The following is a 13,069-nucleotide window of genomic DNA, read 5'->3' as shown; positions in this document are numbered from 1 at the left end:
TTCGTTGCTTGAGCAAAACGTGCCGATGGTCCTTGTAGCAGGAAAAATTCCGGTGTTCGTCACGGAAAAAACCGCTCCCCAACCGATCGGGATACGGTCGGCGGTGGCCTTCGGGTACTGTTCGCATTACGCGCAGTAGTATGGGTGCTCCTGTAGATCGACAGTTATACACACACACACGCATACGCAAACGCGACATATATCCGGTGCGCGGCTTTTGCGTCCAGCGAACCCCGTAGTGCCGTGATGTCTCGGTTGCGGTGCGATGATTTGCTCTAAATTTCTGGGCTTAGTCCCAGCTCGCTTACCGACGGGAGCGGTGTACACCGTTTTACACCGTGTGCCCCCGAGAGAGGTTACCCAGCATAGAGAGTAGGGAGTGCGCTGGGAGTTCTGTAGCATCCTTTGCCCAGGGACGCACCAGTTCCTGGAGCTCTGGAAGTGGGTTGTAGGTCTTCTTCGGGTTTCAACGAATCCAGGCTACACATTGCCTAGAACGTCCTGGGTATAGACATCCCTTTTACTACGCCCGTTCTCGTGCACCCCACTACCGCTACTACCACCGACGGGTGCAATACGAACCGAGCCATCGCAGCAGCCCGTTTCGGGAGGTGTGGTCGTGATGTGAAATTTTTCCAGTAACCAGTCACGAGCGGGAGTTCGGTGCGTACATTTCGTCAGTGTTGTGAAGCCGTGTCGGTATCGGTAGTTCGTGTCCCGTGCCGTGGGAACAGAACCCTAGAAGCATAACGTTTTGCCAATCTGTAGTGCAGATAAGGATCATGTGTTGCGAGATAGTGTTGAACGAATAAAGCGTAACCTGTCGGAAGGTGTGCGAAAGACACGTCAGTTTTGGATGGAAATTAGCAACAAAGTAAGCAAAAGTGTACAGAAGCAGATTAGTTGCATTGAACTTTTAGTCTGCATGTGCAAAATCAACTAGAAGAGAGAGCTAAAAATCGACAAGAAATACGTAAAATTGGTCTTGTTTTACTAAGAGATAATCAAAAACATATGAAAAGCAAAATTAAAGCATTCGAAAACACAACAACCATGTGTACAATAAAAATATCTTCGGAAGAATCCAAACAACAACAACAAAAAAGCACATCAAAGAAAGACAGGTAGAAAGCATACGCCGCCAAAATAAAAAAAAGGAAAGGCCAACCCAATCACGCGTACGTTTCTATTTTCGGTACCGTTTAACATGAAACATAAGCTAATTTTAGCGAAAACTCATCGACTATTCAGTGGCAATTTTGGCGATAGCGTCGAAATGGGTGCTATTTTTAACTTTTCTTATAAGAAAAAGATATTCCCCTCCCGTCTCCTTTCCTCTGCACCGACCCGCGCCGTGGAAGATTTTACTATTAGACAGCACGATGGAGACGCATGGTAGGACGGTTTCCTTCCGGTCGCACGACCTCGTGGTTGCCAAAGCGAAACGCGTGGCCTTCGCTCACCTGACCGTGCGTGAATAACGTAGAAGGAACGCTGAAGCAGAATCGTGTGAGCAAGGGAAGCGAGAGCATTAACGATGTGTAAGAAAATCAAATTAATAATAACACACTTAAATACAGCAACAGCAAGGCATGACGCTGGAAATGAACGTTCGAGAGATCGGTGACCGGGAAGGGTAGGGAAGAGAGGAAAAAAAAACACAAATCAACCAATCGGTTAAACGTGGATCTATTTTTGGGGTTCGGTCACTTTGAGTGATGCTTCGAATCTTCATGATTGTGATCACCTCATCCACAATCTATTAGAAAAACTCCACCACAGGCAGGCACTAGTTCAATCATGACCGAATGGCAACTGAATAATGAAACCAGTCCCGCTGAAAAGGTTGCGCTAGGCAGAAGATTGTGACACATTTTCAAATTTTCGCAACATTCCAGCAGTTGAGAAGACCTTCGAGCATATGTCGCACCGGACCGAAATAGCGAACCAACGCGACATAGTGTGGGTGCCGTGAAAATCACTGCCAGAAAAGATTTCGTCGCATAACGGGTTTAGCGGTGACGGTCGCCATGAAGAATCGGTGAGAGGTACTGTGCCGATGTGCCAGTGGATCAGTGTTTTTGACAAAGTAGGACACACAACTGTGACGTCATGTGGTGCTGTTTAGTGGTGAGGTGCTGTGGAAGTGCTTACGTGTGGCTGAACATTCACTGAGGGGCAAGCAAACGTGGGCCCGCATGGAATTTTCAAGGTAAGCGGAAATAGTTTTTGATCGTTTTATTTAACTGCGCCAAATTCCAGCTGGCGCTGAACATATAGACATCAAATTTAAATATTATTTATAATGCTTTGGTAAAATTTTTGTGAACATAGATTTGGTAAAGCTTTTGAATTATAATGATTTCTTGCGATTGAATTAAAATTGGAATACCTAAAACCTGATACTATGATAAAATGATACTAAATTCTATTTAAACATTGCTGTGAGAAAAAAACAGTCTTAAGGAATAGAGAAGTTTTACAAAAGAAGCTTTGATATAAAATACATAAATATATTTTTTTATTATAAAAACGTTAAAAACCATACATTCGCTTTTGTTATTTTGAACAAATCCGTAATTTACTGAAGTATGTTATTATAAATTGATCAGTTTTATACGTAATGGTAATCGTCTTTACGTAAGACGATCAGTTTGAATCGTTTCATTTTTATTTAGTTTTTAATAACACAGGCTAACCACTTTGGCAAGAATCAACGACAGTTAAAATTATGTTTTAATACAATTGGATTGTACGTCTATAACAAACACGTCAGAAAGTTACTAAGTTAACAAAAAATAGACATTTATTGATTTCTAAACTACATTCTAATCGACACTTTCGATTTATAATGAAGAAAAGTTAAGCAAACTTCAATTAGTTAGAATTTAAAATAATACTACAATTTTATTTTAAGTTTTCATTAAGTACAAAATCATAAAAATATACTATTCTTTTGTGTACAATGTATTTATTTCAAATAGTTGGCTTGAACATTTATCATCTCACTAGATAAGCTTATTTATTGTTTCAAATTTGAAAAACCTCTGGCTTGTTTACATCACTCAGTTTTACGTGCATCACACTGAGCATTCCATGGTTTTATACATTAGTTACATGCACCGAACCGATGCATCCAACTGCAAAAAAACGACACATCAAAAGGCATTGAAGTGTAAAGGCGGTCTAATTTTTCGGCTCTACCCGAATGTGCGCATTGACGTGTGCATGTCATTCCCGATACGTCGACAAATGGCATGACCGGCCATCAGAAACCTGTTTCACAGCTCAATAGTTAAGCCACTCTCAATTAACGACTTTGCCCAGCTTGTATTAGAGGGCTGGCACTGCACTTTCATAGTGTAGTTTGAAAGGATGAATAAAAAAAAGATGAAAATCTTTTTTTTCCGCGTTTCCCCAACTCTTGCTATAAAATTTAGTGAAGCTTAGTGATGCCATATATCTTTTTTTTTCGGCGAAATTCAAAAGCAAAGCTTTGTGTTATGCCCCTTAGCTTTTTGTGCACCATTTCTGTTAACCATTTCAACCTAGTACACAGCTTTGAAAACGGCTACCTATACCGGCTGCTTGACAAAGGAACTTCAAATTGAATGCCACAAAAGTCGCTCGCATAATAGCACGAACAAGTGGTACAAGAATAAAGTAGTATTTTTGGGAAAGAGAAGCGAAGGTTGTGAAAAGCTGAGCTCCAGTGTTGTGTGCATGTATGTGTATGGAAAGAGCCGTTTTGTTCGTGAACCATTGACCAGAACAATGAAGTTGTATAGTAGGGACCACCACCGATAAAGCCTCCCGCCAGTATCACGATTCGTACTGCTAAAGTGTGACCCATTTGCACCGTTAACATCGCTGATCGTTTATCGTCGATGAGCATTACTGGGGTGGCACCCTAAAACGCAGAACGCAGCCAGTTACGTACCGTGAAGTACCATGCGCCTCCATCCATGAAAGAGCTTTTGCAGTATTGTACCCTTAAAGTTTAGACGACAACCAAGCAGGGCTGTAGCTGTGTAACAAAACGTTTGATCATGTGTGTTCATGCATTTGTATGCTTTTGTATACGCGTATGGCCGTATACCGACTAGCACGATGGGTTCACCAATTTGGGTTCTGTGAGTGAAAACGACACCGTAAACTAAGGTTCGCCATTTATTATTGACGAAGAAAAATAGGCTTTTAGGCAACGAGCAGCTCTGCCCAACGTTGGCCGGATGATGATTCTCGGTGTGTTGTTGATGGGTACAAAAAGTACCAGACAACCCAGCAAAATAAGGACGCTCGGCTGAAGGTCCACCGAAGAAGATGAAAAAAGGCCTTACGTTTTCCGTGGCATTTTTTCCGAGGCGTTTATTTTCCATTGCATTGGTAGAGGAGCTGTTTTATGTCTGACATGGCAAACAGCGAACAGAATGCGAAGTACGCGAACAGCATGAAGCGAAAGGTGATTGATGCCCTTGGGGTGATATGGTTTATTTTCAGACAGAAGAAATTTTTTTGCCTGCTTGCCTCAATGTGAACTGATAATCGTCTTACTGCTGGTAGGTAGAAGACGATGGGAAAATTTAATTTTCTACAGTAATAGAAATAATATTACACCAACTTAAAGCAAAGCACTTTTAAAACATATTGCGAGGAAATAATTAAAAGTGGTATAAAATTGTGTATTGAAATGTATTTTTGATAAAATTATTTTCCTTGCATTTTAGTTTGTATAAAAAATATAGTAAGAAAACACATAAATAAGGAAAAGATCTTGGTATGGGGATTGCAATTATTGACACACTTCATCAAAACACGTTTATTTGCAAATAAATATTCATTCCTTGGGCTCCTGTATCAACGCACAACCATCATACACCGCACTGTAAGTGTATGTTTCGCCCATAAAATGGACCGTTAGATCCCGCGTCCCTTATATTTTCATCTTATTTACGTCCCGTTTTCCTTCACGGCGTCCGGAAGCCGATAACACGCTACGCACGAATGTGAACGTAATGGAATATGATCTGGGTAATTTGTTACACCCCGAAGGATAAACAATTGATTATTTATGACGTTTCGCCTCACCATGACATCGCGAGGTATCGGTTTTTTCCGCGTCAGTCTTGACGCCTCGGCACTTTCCATACTTCGCACCCAATGGTATCAAATTTACGAGTTCATTTACTTTCCGTTATCGGATCGTTGATGTGGGTTTTTTTTCTCTGGTGATTTGTAGGGATGCAGCTCCCGCGACAAGGTGCGTTCAATGGTACCGAGGATTCCGGTACCATTGAAATAGAATTTCAAATAGAATTAGGTCATCAACATGACCCCGATCGACGAGCTCCTGAGAAGAAGAAGAAGAAGAAAAAAAGCAATTTGTATTTACAGATCCAACAAATAGGCAAGAGAAGCAAGCATTTGTCTGTCGTCAATCGTCACATCGAATTTTACATCATCGCTCTAGTCACCTGTCGATTGGATTATCATTTCGTTCGGCTGCTTCATGAGCGAGTAGTGAAAGAAGTTGTTGCGAACAAGTGAACCGTACCGAAATGGTACCGATATGATGGAGAAAGGTGGTGACAGTTGTTTTCAACGATTGGTAATGAAATAGTGGCAAAATAAATGAGATTTTACTTCCATTTCGAGGAAACTGTTCGACTGAATATGACACATAGAACAGCATATTTTATCGTTTCTGTGCAGGTCTTTATTTTGGTGAAGAAATTTTCAATAAAGTAGACACTCTATTTTTTTTTGTTCTTATATTTTATGTTAGCAAAACACAAATTTTAGCTTTATAATTTAATTTTTGATGTAGCACATTCAAATACATATGGCATTTCCATTAAATTACTTGCTAAGGAGTATTTACCACTATCTTTAAAGTATAAAAATTAATTTACAAACTATAAAGCATTTTTTTAGAGGGCGGCCCGGTGGTGCATGTGATAAACGGTGCCGGTCCACACCGCAGGACCGCGTTCAAATCCCATCCGGTCCGTCTCTCCGTAGCAAGGATTGACTATCCGGCTATGTGGTAAAATTAAGTCTAGTAAGCCAGATATGGCCAGCTTAACCTGTAAGGTCGTTAAAAGCCAAGAAGAGAGAGAGGAAGCATTTTTATACCACGAAGACCGACCAATTGTTAAACGGAAAAATGTTTAAAATTGTGGATGTTTTTATTTGAATTTGAATATTTTAGAGTAAAACAACTACATAGCATATTATTCTATATTGTAATGTAGCTTAAAAATGGACATTATATTTCTTTCAACATCTAAAAGAAATTCTATTTTTCTCGTTTGCATTTTGCCTACTTTTTCTATCTATCCTATCTCTGCTGTAGATTTTATTCAATTTACCGTACCCGAGCGTTTCAATCATCAATTTGCAAAGCACCGAACCAAAAAGAGATCCAAATGCCCCAAAGTCTTAACAAATTTATGTACTCCTTCACTGGTGCCGTATCAGCTGCCCTGTGCAAAGTACCGGACTGAGGACAAAAAGGGACAAAATGGGTTGGTTCTTTTTTTTTTCTGTCGACTTTTCTTGTTTTCTTTCCCAGCAAAATGGGTAAAAAGGTTTAGGCTGTGATTTTCAGGAAACGAATCCAACCGTCTATTTGCTATTGTAGCAACGAAAAAAGAATAGAAAAGTAAAGGAAAAGGAACTCACATATGAATGCCAGCAATCTGAAAGCCGGAACGGAATTCATTTATTTCCTTTGGCAATAATTTTAATGGACAGCTATGGTACGGAATCCAAACGTCCAGTTCAGTTCAACCGGACTATCTTCGTGGGGGGAGTTCGACTGGGTAAATATTGCTTCTCCGTTCCTTCTTGCAGCATGGGCATGACAAGATGTCCGGGAATGATTGTGTTGTTTGAGTCAGGATGAAAAATGACATGAACTGCGGATGGCAAGTAGAAAAGGAAAATAAAAAAGGGTGTGTGTGTGTGAGGAAACAAATGAACCAAAGGACGATAAAGGACGGATGCCAAGGGCTGGCCGGTATGGCGAGATTGATTTATTGAGAATGAGAACGCTTTATCATAATGTTTTGATTGTTTTACTCGGTGGAAGGATGATCCGCTTTTGACGTAATAGGGAACGGACTTTTTTAAGGACCAAGTTGGATGGACGGTAACCTGTCATCGAGCGCTGTCGCCCGCAGTGAATAATCAATGCGCTCAATTACTTCTTAATATTTGAATATTTGCCATTCCGTCCTAATTGAGGTAGGAAGAAAATATTTTATAAAAGGATACTGTGATCTGATACGTCGAGAATAAATCATTCCGTTTTGAAATGGATTATATTCTGCTTAGCATCACAATGAATGGCAAAACAATTGCTTTGAGATTTAAATTTCGTTTGTTCAAAAGAAATATTATAGAATTGTTTCTCAAGATTTCCAAGAGTTCAACAAAATATTTTTACACATTTAATTTTTTGTATTTATTTTGACACTTTAATGGGTCAAGCATTAAAAAATTGTGCAAGTAAAAATCAAAATACCGTACTACCGGTAAATAGACGCCACATTTAAGTGTTTGCCCTTATGTTCGTCCACCAGTTGACAGAGCCATTCATTTGCTATATAATTCCTTTCCACAGTTTTCCTCTGTTTGTCACTGATTTAAAACAACCGGATGAACCCTTTCCGTAAGATTATTATCTACAACTCTACTAGCAAAGAGAGGTTTAACGATGATAAAAAAGTACCGACTCAGTGACAATCCGTTTTGAAAATTTTTCACCTACCCTACCTTTTTTTTTGGGGTGAAAGGGTTAATGATGGCTAAAATTCAGGTCGTATCTGTAAGATATGTTTGAGCGTAGGCTAACAGTAGGGAAAGAAAAAAAAGCGTTTCACTAATGCAGGACCTAAATGACAAACAACATTGCAAAAAAAAAGAAACAACACAAAAAAAAATCTCACACACACACACAACAAACGGGATGTCCAATTGCTCTTTTCACCTTTTGGCGGGCCCTTTTATGCCCGGGAACTGCTTTCGGATGAGCACCGGGAAGTGGTGGGTTGGTGCGGGGTCAAATGACTGATAACGACACCCGCTCATTATACGGACGATTGTCGAGGGTGCTTGCGAGCGACTTGTCGAAACGGCGACCCATTATTATCCTGCAGGGATTTCGCTTAGCTCGGCCAGAAAACACCTAGCAGGCAGAACAAAAAACTTTCACAATGAACCCTTACATAAGGCTGTGTATGTGTGTGCTCTTCGTACTTTTTTTTTCGTTGCCGTTGTTGCTTATGTTCTGCTATTCCGCAGCACCAAACGTTGTTTACTCAAAAAGGCCCAACCGTTGGCGGTGTCACTTCGTTTCAGCGTTATGAATATTTAAGAATCATCAAGCGAAAGCGCAAGCCAAAGGGCATGAAGAGAGTGAAACGTAAGAAAGAACACACAAAAAAACATCACAGGAAAAACTACACGAGTTGTAATGTTTTTTTTTTCTTGTGTCCTCTCCCTCAGGCAGTACAAGCGTACCGAGAGTGGTCCTTGAATGAAGATATTCATTCAGATTGTGCGCAAGTGGGTTGGATTTTTTTTTTGCTCATCTCATATCTTCTGCCTTCTGTCTTCATTGTCTATTGCAAACAGTAATGTAAGCTCTAATACATCTAACCCCTCGAAGTGTAATGAAAAATTGCACCAAATGAATTCGTGTCTCATTTTTTTCCTTTCTTGTTATTCTGATGCTTAGTACTGCGCTGCGGTTGAATATGTTGATCTTAGCTTCACTTGCTGGCATTCATTAAGCGGGTCGGATTTCATTTGTTTTCCTGCTTATTCGGGTCACCGCACCGGGTAGCGTATACAATTTTTTGATGAAGGAAAAGAAAAGCTATCGTGTATTTTTTTTGACATAATTTAGTTGCTGTTTCTTGTCTTATCTCGTAAGGAAAGTGTCGTTCCCTTTTGCAGGTGGTAATAAGACAATGAAGTAGCTCTAAAGGGGCGCCACTATCGGATGCTGAAGATGATGACGGTTTGAATTGGCTAGCAGTACGATCTTTTTATCATGTTTTTAACCTACCAATACGATGACTTCAAACCGAGCATCTTTCCTATGCAATTTTCCCTGTAAAGCAGGAATCAGTATCTTTAATTATCGCTGTCATCATCATCACCATGATCATCGTTGGAAAGCATTTTTTTCCTTCCTCCCGTCCATCGAGAATGTAAAAGGGACGCACGGATTTGCTTTTAAATGGTTCGTTGCGTCCGTTAATTAAAGATGAAGCAGGTAAACTGGGCCTCGGGAACCCGAGAGACCTCCGATTAGATTTTACTCTTAGTGAAATGTACTTTTTTCTCTCTCTCTACCCAATCGCTTACCACGGCAAACATAAAACCTTTTTTTTAACTGATCGAATGATATGGGTTGAAGGAGCTTTTAAACTCTTTGATTCTTTGAAAGGGAAGCAGTTTTTTTATTGGCCTCCGGTTTTTGTTGTCTGTGTAGAGCTCACTGCAAAAGAAAGTTCTACTGTTCTTCCCCTTCGTTTCGTGTTGTTAAGTGATCGGCATCGTATTCTCACTTTTCCGTAAAGGGGCCATAATTTGACAGCAATTAGTCAAGTGAAAGCAATCTTACCGTACACCCCTTCCCAATACAAGGAAAACTGGTTAAAAGCGAAGTGATTTGGTAAATTGTTTTAATTTCGGACAATTGGATCTATGTTGCGCGTTACTCTTGGAAAAGCATCATGTAACAAAATTTTTAAAAATATTGTAAACATTATAGTATTTTTGTTGTTATGTCATGCAAATGTAAAAATATTCCAGTGCTTTTTGGTTTGTTGGATTTTGTACTTATTGCCAACTTCATTTTTTTAATTTATATATTTTATATTTAAGTATTACGGCCTTTAGCCTTATTGTAAGCCTCTATACGCCGAAGTGCACAATTTTCGCAATGCATTTCTTCCTTGTACTTTATCTTATGCCGGGCATACTCGTTTGCCAAGTTCATTTGTGCTGACTTTAAATTTCGTATTCAATGATAGTAACGATTATAAAGTTCGGTTATGGATTTTCTGCCAGTTTTATTACATTTTAGCTTATGCTTCCTAATAAAATAAAATGATTTTTTCAATAATTCTATCATTCCTATCTTTCAAAAGCCTTCAAAAATCTTTTAAAATCATGAATTTTGTTCGATGTGTATTTTTGAGTAGTTCGGGTTTTCTTCGTTTTTTATCACGAAGAAAATATTATATGTGAAGCTTACACATCCTACTGTTAATAGAGCATTTAAATTTGTAAAACTCATTCATCTATGTTACGGGCAAATATAGGATTTGGTATAAAATCTCCTTTTCCCTCTCTTCTTGGCTTTAACGACCTTACAGGTCACGCCGGCCATTTCTTGCTTACTAGACTTATTTTTACCACGTAGCTGGATAGTCAGTCCTTGCTACGGGGGACGGTCCGGATGGGATTTGAACCCAGTCCGGTCGTGTGGACTGGCGCCGTTTATCACATGCACCACCGGGCCACCCCCTATAAAATCCCTATTTTACAAAACGCACACGATCGTTTCAAAAGCATGCTTTCACTTGACGAACAACATTAAACAGTTGGTGAAATAAACTTTTTTTTGTTTAACTCACTTCAAACCGTTAGTGAAAAATAGCAAACTCCAATTCACACAATTTCACATGTGAACAGTAAAGGTTTATAAGAAAAAAATCAAACATGGCGTTCTAAAAGCGATCGTTGATTACTTTATACCAAGAGAGAATCCCTCGGCACGAGAAAGTTAAAATCGTATTTTGTACGACCGTGTGAGCGTTTGTTTTTCTTCTCTCCCCGTGTATTATGTAACGTGGGTTTTACTTATTTTAAAATAAAAAAAATCTTCGCTCTTATGTCTCTTGTTAACGCAGTTTTATATTTCAACTTTCAACTGGTTTTATCACACAAGTGTCTGCTTGATGCAATTTGCACGTTCCACTGCACAATTCGTAACGAAAAAGTTACATCGTGCGACTACACCGCTGCGGCTGTTAATGAAGCACTCATCTCCATTCCATCTCTTATCAATGTGCAAAAGTATGCAAACTGGAAAGTTTTATTTGAAAAAAAAAAAACATTTCTACGTAATCCTTTAACACTTCCTCTTTGATTATGATGAAGGAATCTCTAGCTAAGCTGTTCGGGTTGTTCATTTCCCTAAGCGCAACTGATTGAGCGAGTCGATTACGGCCCGTTCCTCTAATACAATCTCCATGTACTCCATTCGGAAACATCACCTCCCAACGGCATCGGTTCTTTACTGCACAGTGTTTTAATTTCGAATTATTTGAAGTAATTTCATATTCCCGGCGCGTGGTCTTACGGGTGGGGTTCCACGTAAGCAATGTCAAACGAAGCGGGTTTCGGTTTCCGCGTTGGAGCAAGTGTTTTTCAACCTCCCCTAATGTGGATGTGATGGAGCCCGTGAAGTGCCACTACCTGTGAGTCTGTTGTGCCACGTGTAAAATTGTGCCCTCGTTTCATCAACCGGTCCAGGAAATGTATTTTTCATTCTTGATAGTCCGCTCTCACCTCAAAGTTATGGCCAGGGGAAGGCGAGCAGCAGGTAGGCTCATCAGTGAAACCTTTGCACCGACGGTTTGGTTGCCATCGTTCGCCATTTTGCTTCACTTCCTTCTGACGGTGTTTGGCTTGGGTTCCCCGCGGGCAGTTAACAATTAAGGCAAACGGTTTTCCGGGACCGACTTCCGAATGAGGGTCGTTCGTGAAGTTTTCAGGACCGTAGGTTTTGGTTTTTTTTCGTTTGCTTGTTCCATTTTTACAGTAGGAATGTGTTTGCCTTCTGGCAGGCTCCGGGAATCTCGACGCGATAAAAAGAGAAATGTTTATGATTCCCGTCCTTACACGGACACACATACAAACGCAGGTATACAAACAAACCACAGGCAAGATATGTTGGGAACAGCAAGGGAGTGGCAGAGAGCAAGGTTTGAACAAAAAAAGGCAACATTCGGTGCCCTCTGATTACGTCCTTTCGCTCTTGGAGGTATGAGATTCCTTTGGGGCAATTCGGTGCGCTGTGGTAGGTTTTCCTTCCGTTTCTTTGCCCTTTACAAGTGTGTGTGTGTGCGCGCGTTGGATTGTGTGTTTCGTTATCCTTCTCTTGAGTTGAAGTATGTGGAAACAGATATGCTGGTATGTGCAGGCCATGAAGAACAGGCTTTTCATACAGGATGGCCTGTACGGCTAAAAGTTGGATAACATTTTCCCCGTGCCCAGAACAGTCAACCAAACCCCGAGTGTGCCCGAGGTACAGATGTGTCTGTGTGTGCACGTTTCAGTGTAAGTGCAGGTGGCCAATGTAGTGCGAGCACTTACATTCCGTACATTCTGAGAAAAAGAAGTAAACAACAACAACAAAAAAAGACGTAGAACACAGAAATAAAATAAACCGAGACCGCTTCCTGGGCACTCAACGGGCCTCAAGAGTGTACCTTCGCTTTTACGCTCCCACCCACCGGGAATGCTTCTGCCAGGAATTAAACTTGAAAGCAAAACGTGTACGCCAAAGTTAAAGGTGAGATAAAATTTAATTTGTTACGATAAATTCTGTTGCCGCTCCCTGGAGCAATCACGTGCCTTGTGCAAGAAATGGAAGCATTCGAGACGGGGTTTTAAATCGATGAAATTTAAATTTAAAACATTGCACACACACACACAGCGGTTACTTGAGGGAAATAATCATGTCGAGTGCATTTGCGGTTTTTGGTGAGTTGGAAAACTTAAGTGCTTTGGTAAATGTGGTTTAATTTATTTTTTAGTTTTTCTTCAATCAAGTAGAAGTGGTATAATAATAATTTATACGATTATTTAACAGATTTCTTGTTTATTACCTTTATTAAAATTTTGATTGTTTCAACCTGACAAGAGTCTGTCAAGAGATTCTGTCAATAGTTTTGAAAACAAATAAGTAGGAAAATGTTCAATACTTTTAGCTTACAACTTAACTTGAGTTAGCTTGCAAACTTTTATTTCTTTTTTATTTATA

The 13,069-nt window shown here is 40.0% G+C and overlaps 1 long non-coding RNA gene across 1 annotated transcript in view; it reads left to right on the top strand.

Moving 5' to 3' along the window:
• The first annotated feature begins 297 nt into the window (after positions 1-297).
• The window catches only part of LOC125762015 (uncharacterized), a 30,196-nt gene continuing 17,424 nt past the window's right edge, over positions 298-13,069 (top strand). The window contains exon 1 of the long non-coding RNA XR_007418156.1: positions 298-2,212. This is a non-coding gene — a long non-coding RNA (uncharacterized LOC125762015). The remainder of the gene's footprint in view (positions 2,213-13,069) is intronic.

The sequence above is a fragment of the Anopheles funestus genome, chromosome 2RL, assembly GCF_943734845.2.
Source record: "Anopheles funestus chromosome 2RL, idAnoFuneDA-416_04, whole genome shotgun sequence".
Taxonomy (NCBI): domain Eukaryota; kingdom Metazoa; phylum Arthropoda; class Insecta; order Diptera; family Culicidae; genus Anopheles; species Anopheles funestus.
Note: the sequence above shows the minus strand (reverse complement) of the source record. Positions and strands in the feature narration are given on the sequence as shown.